Below are 10,381 nucleotides of genomic sequence, written 5' to 3'. Positions count from 1 at the left end.
GAGGGACTTTTTTGAACCTTAAGCATGTATTCAACAACCCTTTCCATGGCCATGATCTCAATGGCAGCGATCCCGTCTCAAGGAGGAGGAGGGTGTACGACGTTTGTTTCTTAACTTGTAGAAGCTTGGTAAGAAAATGTTTTTGGACATTTTCAAACTCTTTCCACATAGATTTAGGGATGCTACCGCCCCATACTTCCACCCCATAGAGAAGACCAGTGTAACCAAAGTGTCGAAAAGATATTTCTTGAGGACCCAACACTTAATATCTCCAAGATTGCATGTGTTCTCAAATGCATAATATGCTCACTTACCCACCTCTAAGCGGCGTGTAGCACATTCATTCCATCTATGATTTGAAGGAACTTCAAGGCCAAGATATTTGAAGCTTTCCACACATTCAAGTGGCTCATTGTTGTACATAATGCATGGTTTATCTCTTTTTTGGCTCTTCACAAGCATAATCTTTGTTTTAGAGCTATTGACACTTAATTTAGTATGCATGCAAAAATTTTCCAATGCCTTCATAAGCTTTTGTGCATCTCCTAAAGTATTTGCAAAAAGCACTACATCAACTACTTCAACACATTCTTCCTTTGCAAACTTGGTAACCATGTCTTCCAATTCATCAATGCATAGACCAAATAGTGTTGGTGAGAGTGGGCATCCTTGCTTAACACCAATAGTGCTTTTGAAAAAATCTGAAAGTTTATCTCTCATGCGCACACAACATATAACCTTCTCATAAATTCGGGAAATTGCAAGCATATATTCACTTGGCACCTCAAGTTCTTCCATTCACCTCCAAAGATGCTCACGAGGTACCATATCAAAAGCTTTCTTGAAGTCTACAAAGCAACAATATAAACCTTTACCTCTAAGGCGACTTTCCTCCATTAATACTCGAAGGGTGATAAGGTGATCAATGGTGCTATGGTGTTTCCGAAAGCCAGCTTGTCCATAGGTTCTCTTACCACTTTTTTTAGCCCATACACTTATCTTTGATTCCATTATACATCCAAATAGTTTTGCCATTAATAAGCCAACCATGATGGTTCGATAGTTGTTTACATTATTTATATCTCCACCTTTATGTAAAGGTTTGATCCAATTTGTAGTCCAATCGTATGGCATACCATGTTGCAATGCATCATAAACATATCACTTATCCATATATGTGCTTCCTTTCCTGTCCATTTGAGCATTTTAGCCTTTATACATTAAAGATCGCTTGCCTTTCGAGAGGCCAATTTCTTAAGTCCTATGCATATATCTTCAATTGTAAAGAAAGGAGGCATATGTGAAAGAGAACCATAACACATCATCTTTCCAGCAAGAGATAACTCATATAAATTCTTACAATGCATAGACAAGTCGTGAAGAGTTAAGTCACCATAACTCTTAACACGTTTTCCCTTTAGATTTCCCCAAAATTTAGCACATGCATGTTCTTTCTCTTGCGTTTGGATAAATTGTTGAGTAGCTTCCCATTGTCAGGAACTCTATTAAGGCAGAGAAGGAATTAGTACTAAAAGAAGGATTAGTACTATTGTTGGGGAATAGTACTAAGACAGAGAAGGATTAGTACTATGAGAGGTGTCGAACTTTGAGAGAAGGAATGAGTGAGTGAGAGAGAGAGAGAGAGAGAGAGAGAGAGAGAGAGAGAGAGAGAGAATGATGATGCGAAAGATATATGTATTATATGACGGAAGATATACAACAGTAGTTAGAAGGCTTAAGACTGGCGTTGAACCGATTTGGTTCGAACTAATGCCTTGCGCCTCCTTTTATAGTGTCTTCAGGAATACTCCTGAAGTTTCTAGAATGTTCCAGAGAAATCTGGAATATACATCAATTTCCTAATAAAACCTAAATGAAAATAATATCCTTCAAATTACAACTCATAACCTAATGGTAAAGTCTCGACCCGTGTAACAAAAGGTTATGGGTTCGAGTCTAGTTATGACACTATCCCCCCTTTAAAACGACGAGTTTCACGAGTCGTTTTGGATTGAGGACCCGGTTTCTCGGGATATCGTCGATGGAAGTCTTCTAGAAGAGCACGAGCATTGGTCACATTCTCGATCGGTTCCCAAGTACGCTCGCTGGGACTATATCCTAGCCAATCGACTAGATAGTAGAGCTTGTTGCGAACAATCTTGGAATCGAGGATGGCAGCGACCTCATACTCAGGTCCATCTTCGAGCTCGATAGGAGGTGGAGGTTGTATAGTACGTCCTGGGATAGTGCTCTCGTGATAGGGTTCGAGGAGAGAACTATGAAACACCGGGTGTATCCGAAGTTGCGGAGGTAGCTCGAGACGAAAAGCGACATCATTAATCTTCCCGATAATACGGAAAGGACCTAATCGTCGATAATCCAACTTCTCACATGGGCGAGTAGTCTTGATGTGTCGTCGTAGCAGCCACACCCGATCTCCAATGTTAAAACTGGATGGAAGTCGATGACGATCTGCGTAGTCCTTGTGTGATTGTTGAGCTTGCTGGAGTTGAGTAGATAAATCCGCTTGTATCTTGCGTAACCGCTCCAAACGATCCTCCGCGCAAGGATTTGTGGACACTTCTGGGGTTTCAAGGACACACCACCGGGGATGATATCCCGTATAAGCGTAGAATGGCGTGACTTTAGTCGATGCGTGGATAGCGTTATTATAGGCAAATTCGGCGAACGGAAGAATATCTGCCCAGTCATTCTGATGATAGTTGAGAAAGCACCGCAGATACTGCTCCAGTGTTTGATTTGTTCGTTCGGCTTGACCGTCGGTTTGTGGGTGGTAGCCGGAGGAGAGGTTACAAGTGACCTTCAGCATTTTAAAAAGGTGCTTCCAGAATTTTGACACAAACTGGGGTCCACGATCGCTGATGATATTATCAGGGAGTCCATGATGCCGACATACTTCCCGCATGACAATTTCGGCGGTGTCTTCACTAGATATTTCTTTAGTACATGGTAAGAAATGAGCCATCTTCGTATATCGATCCACCACTGTGAGAATCGCACTGAATCCCTTAGAGACTGGAAGATCTGTAATGAAGTCAAGAGCAATGGATTGCCATGGCTTGCTTGGAATTGGTAATGGTTCTAATAAACCATATGGATGATGTCTTGGCATTTTCGCTCTGCAGCATGTATCGCAAGTCCGAACAAAATCTTCGACAAATTGTCGCATACGGGGCCACCAGAATGATCGTTGTACTAAATCTAATGTTTTAGTACTACCAAAATGTCCTGCTGTATATGTGTCATGGCAGTTTTGTACTACTCGAAGGCGGCAAGAACCATTAGGAACATACAAAAGTTCTTTAAAGAAGAGTAATCCATCACAGTATTTGAATTGCCGATAATCCGTACCTGGTGATTGTGATTGTGAACATGACGCTCGAGAGGGGTCAATTTGTGCTAGTATAGCTTGGGCGAAAGCGTCAGTCTTCAAGTCCTCACGTATAGTATTGGTAATGTCGGAATCCACGGGCATGTCAAAGATCTGTGCTGCTTGCAGTCGTGCTGGACCCAAGATTACTTGCTTCTGGTTATCGAAAGCTGGCTCACCGGGACGTGGTGTTAGATACGAACGCCGTGATAATGCATCTGCCTTCCCTTGGTGCTTCCCCGGACGATATGTAATTTTGAAGTCGAAGCGTGTGAGGAAATGGGCCCACCGAGCTTGACGTCGATTCAGTACACGAGCATCTTGAAAGTAGGCAAGGTTCTTGTGGTCACTGAATACAGTGACCTGATGAGGAGATCCCTCCAGGAAATGCCTCCATTGCATAAAAGAATCAACTATTGCTAATAGCTCTTTATCATGAATTTCGTAGTTGATTTCGGCGGCGTCAAACTTACGGGAGTGGAAAGCCACAGGATGTAGCTTCTCGTCGTTACCCTGTTGTGACAGAATGCTCCCCAATGCGAAATCCGATGCATCAGCTTCGATAATGAATGGTTTTTCCGGATCCACATGACCTAAAATTGGAGCTGATGTAAACGCCTTCTTAAGACTCTCGAAAGCCATGTCCGTCTCTTTAGACCAAATGAATGATTGTCCCTTCCTGGTGAGCTGTGTGAGAGGCAGCACAATTTTTGAGTAATTTTGTATGAACTTCCGGTAGAAATTTGCAAAGCCTAGGAAGCATTGCACATCCCGCACCGAACGCGGAGTGTGCCATTCTATCACCGTTTTGACCTTGGCTGGGTCCATAGATATGCCTTCTGAGGAGATGACATAGCCGAGAAACTCCACTTGGTTGCACCCGAAACTACATTTCTCTAACTTTGCATACAGACCATGTTCTCGAAGTCGTTTTAGTACTAATAGTACATGAGAATCATGTTCTTCTTGGGTCTTTGAATAAACCAGTAGATCATCCAAATAGATGATCAAAAAATCATCCAAGAGGTCTCGAAATATATCATTCGCCATGTGCTGGAAGACTGCCGGCGCATTAGTGAGTCCGAACGGCATGACCGTATACTCGAAGTGCCCATATCTGGTGCGAAACGCGGTCTTCCATTCATCTCCTGGTCGGATCCGTACGAGGTTATAGGCTCCTCGTAAGTCGATCTTCGTGAAGAACCTGGCACCGTTGATCCGTTCTAAAAGACTTGAGATAAGGGGAAGAGCATACCTATTTCTTACTGTGACCTTATTCAAGCCACGGTAATCTACAACGAGTCGAAGCGAGCCATCTTTTTTCTTGACGAAGAAAATGGGTGCGCCGGCTGGAGATTTCGAATGCCGAATGAAACCGTTCTCCAAATTCTCCTCTATATAGGCTCGAAGGACTTCTAGCTCGGTTGGTGACAAATTGTAGATCGGCCCCCATGGCGGCTCTTTTCCCGGTTGTAAGTCGATGGCGCAGTCGTACGGCCGATGATGAGGAAGTGTGTTGGCTTGTACTTTATCGAACACATCAGCATACTGACGATACTTCTCGGGAAGTTGAACGGTGGACTCCTCTTTGGTGGTGCTGGAGGGTTGTACTGATATTGCAAAGAGAAACATTTCCTCCTTGCGCCCTTCCTCACGCAACTGACGTAGCGAAATGGTTGCAACCTTCTGGGTAGATCCTTGGGTTTGTCGCAACCGGATTTCCCTTGTCCTCCAATCTATGTCTGGGTCATGTAACTCGAACCATGGTAATCCTAAAACTATGGGATGTTCTGGAATACTAATAATATTAAATGATACTACACATGTTAAGTTATCTAGGACAATATTAACGGGTTCCGACTCTTCTATGATATTACCAGAAGCAATGGGACGACCATCAATGACTACTACTGAGGCTGGACATGGGAGCTTTCTGAGAGATATCTGATGAGCTCGGGCAAAATTCCTATCCATGAAGCAAGAATTAGCTCCGGAATCTAGAAGGGCTAAGGTATGTACTGGAGGGGTACTTTTAGTACTAACTGCTACTTGGACTACGAACACATCACTAACTTGCTTAGAGGGAATGGAACCACTAATGGGCTGCACAGATCTAGGGCTGTCCAACCAAACGGCTCCTATTTTGGCTGGACTTAGTCGTTTAACTCTTCTTCTAATTGGCTAAGGACATCAAATTTGTTTGCGAGATTCGGACTATTAGTACTATTAGGACTATTATGACTATGAGGATTATCAGAGATTCCTACTGACATAGACTCGGGTTTAGTATAGTCAGAACTAACAATGACTTGGTTTACCTGCCTTCTTGGTCTATGGGGACAGTTTATCGCGATATGCCCTGGTCCACCGCAATAAAGGCATAATCGGTTTGTTCGGCGTCGTTGCTTTTCCTCCTCCGATAGCGGCCCACGACGACGTGTAGTGTCAATTTCCATTGGAGTTGGAGTACTTACTGGAGGCGCATTATGTGACTCCCTTTGAAAAGGTTTCGCTACCATTGAGGCATAGGTAGGCTCGGATCTTGCCCTCGGCATCTGAAATTGTCGTTCCGAACGTCGCTCGAAGAGGCGGTTGTCACATCTGACCGCTCGACTGATTGCTTCTGTTAATGATTTTGGCTCTTCAGGGAAAGTCAAGAGTAAATCCTTGACATCGTTGCGTAGACCATAGCGGAACTGCTCCATCAATGCTTGATCATCCCAGGGGATATCGGCGGCGAGTAGGCGGAAATCTGCAGCATATGCGGAGGCTGGACGGTCACCTTGGCGTAATCGCCGGATTTTGTTGATTGCAGTCCTTATGCTGTCAGTATCTCCAAAACATGCTTTAAACTCACTTATGAATTCTTCAAAATTATTTAGTACTGGAGATTCCTTTTCTAGTAGCGGAGCGAACCATGCTAATGCTGAGCCATTTAACAACGTGCCTACTAAACCCACTCGTGATGCATCGGTGGGATATCGGGACGGATGCATTTGAATAACTAACCGTACCTGGTTAAGAAACCCTCTAAACTGCGATCGCGTTCCATCGAACTTCGTGGGAAGGCCAATCTTGGGTTCTTTATGAATCCCTTGTGCTCCGTGCCCTTGTTGTTGCATTGCTACGATGGTTGCTTCGAGTTGTTGCACGCGTAACGCAAGTTCCCCATGCTGTTGTTGCGTTTGCTGCTTTTCTAAGGAAATTTGCTGAAGATCCCCCAACAAGCGTTGATTTTCTTGTTCCAAAGCATGAAACTTCTCTTTCAAGCATTGAAATTCCGAGAAAACGGATTGATACTCTTCAGCGCTAACGGTGGCCATGGGATGAAGGAAAAGGGAAATAAGAGACTAGTAGGAAAGGAGAGAGACAGAAGGAAGAGGGAGACTAGTAGGGAAAATCGGTTCAAACTGTCAGGAACTCTATTAAGGCAGAGAAGGAATTAGTACTAAAAGAAGGATTAGTACTATTGTTGGGGAATAGTACTAAGACAGAGAAGGATTAGTACTATGAGAGGTGTCGAACTTTGAGAGAAGGAATGAGTGAGTGAGAGAGAGAGAGAGAGAGAGAGAGAGAGAGAGAGAGAATGATGATGCGAAAGATATATGTATTATATGACGGAAGATATACAACAGTAGTTAGAAGGCTTAAGACTGGCGTTGAACCGATTTGGTTCGAACTAATGCCTTGCGCCTCCTTTTATAGTGTCTTCAGGAATACTCCTGAAGTTTCTAGAATGTTCCAGAGAAATCTGGAATATACATCAATTTCCTAATAAAACCTAAATGAAAATAATATCCTTCAAATTACAACTCATAACCTAATGGTAAAGTCTCGACCCGTGTAACAAAAGGTTATGGGTTCGAGTCTAGTTATGACACCCATATTCTTCTCTTTCTTTGAATAAGACTTTTATACTCATGCAAATGCTTTTGGTAATTGGGTGAAAGCATGCGAGTGGAAACAATTAGCTATGTCCTTGACATAGCTAATTAGCTATGCAAAAAGCTACCATTGATAAATAGTCATTTTAGTAAAAAGCCATCATTAATAAATTAACTATGCAAAAAACTACCATTGAAAATACTAGAGTGTTTTAATTATATATGTAAATAAGTGCCATAAATGTGCAACATAAATTGATATGTGCACCATAAATGTGTACCATAAATTATATATCAAATTCCTAGGTCCATTATGCATGATCCTTTGCCACATCACGTAGGCCATCTCTAGTTGAGTATTGTGGGTTAGTTGCTACCACTGTTGCTAAACCCTATCGAGTCCACCTGCCGCCAATCTACACTCAAGGGCCGCTACTATGCTTTCCAAGCATCATCAAAGAGTTGTTCAATCTGACGGGGTTCTCTTCTCTGTGCCACTCTACACTCAGGGGCCGCTACTGTGCGTTCCAAGCATCATCAAAGAGCTGTTCAATCTGACGGGGTTCTCTTCTCTGTGCCACTCTACACTCAGGGGCTGCTATTGTGCGTTCCAAGCATCATCAAAGAGTTGTTCAATCTGACGGGGTTCTCTTCTCTATGCCACTCTACACTCAGGGGCCGCTACTGTCCAATCCTGGATTGCTTCCACATTTCGATTTGACGGAGTTCACTCATCCAACGACAACATTCTACATTCAGTTGTCGCCATTGGTAGGTCCTGGATCGCCTCCTCAACTGTTCGATCCAACGGAGTGAACTCCTCTACTGTTCGGTCTTGGATTGCAATAACTTTTTTGTCTATTGATTATCTTGTGTATTGTTGTGTCTAATCTTGTGTATTGTGGAAAATTTTTGTGTATTGTTGTAGCCCATAGCCATCTTAAATACTTGTTTTTTTTCTAGAAATTTAGGGTTTTAATATGTCCAGCCAAATGGAAGGGGAAGAAGGGTGTTTAGAATTACCCCTCAATGATCATAAGGATAGGGATGATGCTATCAGGACACAACAAGCCATACGAAACTATTGGGCAGAAAAAAAAAGGAAACATCGTCAATTGTTGAAGGATACGAAAGCCACACTCAGTAAAGGTAAGGATAGTTTAGCTGAGAATGTAAGTAATGCGACTACCATCATACAGAAAAAGGTTGTAGACTATTTCCATGTTCAAACCAAGCACATCAGCAATGAAGAAAAGAAGGTAGTACTTTATGGAATATGTAATGATCCATCGATAAAGGACTTAGTTGATTGTGATGGTCTTAATGCAAACATATCATCTGTTTTAGTAAATAATCTTCGTAATAGTTTCGTATCCATGAGCAGGTCAGAAGATGATCTTGTCTTAAAAAGGTCTAGTCTAATGATGTTACTTAATAGTGATGTTGACGATATAAACATCAGTGAGCTATCTAAGGTAATTGGTGTTAGTAGAAAAACAGTGTACAATACAATGAACCATATAATTTCCTCGGGTGAAGGAACTAATCTACTAAAGCTAACTACAAGATGTAAGCCAATGACACCCATAACATTTGAAAAATCAAGGATGTAATCACAATGTTTTGGACTAATGAGAGTAGGGTTTCACCCAATAAAAAGGATTTATGCAGGAAACGTGTTGGAAGAAATCAATATGAGGAGCATCCCATTCATCTTCTTGATTTACCTCAGGTATTTACATTTATCTCAACATTTGTTGACTCTACACGGAAAGTTAATTAGCTCAGTTAGCAGAAAAGCTAATTAGCTTATCAGTTACATTTACCTTAGTTAGCTACTAGGATAACTACTACATAGGTAACTGGCTACTCTCAATAGCTACTACCATGATAGCTAATTAGCTATTCTCAATAGCTATTTTAGTTACTACCAGATAATTAGCTACCAAATAGCTAACTACCTACCACGACAACTAATTAGCTACTAGGATAGCTAATTTCATTATTACCAGCTAATTAGCTACTAGGAAAGCTAATTAGCTACCATTATAGCTAATTAACTACTAGGACAACTAATTAGCCACCATGATAGCTAATTAGCTACTAGGACAGCTAATTAGCCACCATGTAGCTAATTAGCTACTAGACTAGCTAATTAGCTACCATGATAGTTAATTAGTTACTAGGAAAGCGGAAAGCTAATTAGCTACTAGGACATCTAATTAGCTACCATGACAGCTAATTAGCTACTAGAGTAGCTAATTAGCTACTAGAATAGCTAATTAGCTACCATGATAGGTAATTAGCTACTAGGACATCTAATTAGCTACTAGGACAGCTAATTAGCTACCATGATAGCTAATTAGCTACTAGAATAGCTAATAAGCTACTAGAAGAGCTAATTAGCTACTAGGATAGTTAGCTAGTTACGAGAATAACTAATTCCCCTTTATTACGCAGGTCGATTTATTTATTAGGTTCAAACGAATGCATCCAAATATCAAAGTTCAACTACGAACATTCGAGTCTCTGAAGCCACACTTTGTGAGACGCTTAAAGGATTGATACACATGTTGTTGCATTTACCATGTACAGATGGGTTTTCTGAAGGACTCTGTTAATCTACTACGTCACCATGACGCATCCCTAACTAATACAGTTTGCACATGTGGGTGCCCAATCTGTCGATCAAGCCCACAAGAGGAGTGTAAATCATCTGAGCACGTTATCTCTTCCATGAGTTATTTATTAGATTCAATATTGTGTCCGAGAGAAACTGACCCTATCTTCCATATTCATAAATGTGCCATGGGTTTATGTCAAGATTGTGGCCCTACTAGATTTAGGTGGTGTCCAAATGAATTGAGTAGTGAAATATTGATCTCTGTGAAGTTATTTGAGTCAGTGAACACCAATTTTGAAGGAAAGGTGTGTAAAAGAAAGGATCTAGTTCGGAAGATGCTTAAACCAAGGGATTTGGTGTCTCTGTTTGTAGTATCTCTACGAAAGTTCATTAAACACAACTTCATTTATTCATGGCAGGCTCATCAGTTTAAGACTTGCATATCTGATTTCCCAGATGATGTAGTAGTCTCAGTAGTAGATT

This window comes from Azolla caroliniana, unplaced genomic scaffold (genome assembly GCF_043228905.1).
Source record: "Azolla caroliniana isolate FFs.n. ecotype wild unplaced genomic scaffold, voAzoCaro1.0.p SCAF_16, whole genome shotgun sequence".
In the NCBI taxonomy this organism is placed as follows: domain Eukaryota; kingdom Viridiplantae; phylum Streptophyta; class Polypodiopsida; order Salviniales; family Salviniaceae; genus Azolla; species Azolla caroliniana.
The sequence above is the reverse complement of the archived record's forward strand: the minus strand, read 5'-3'. Positions refer to the sequence as shown.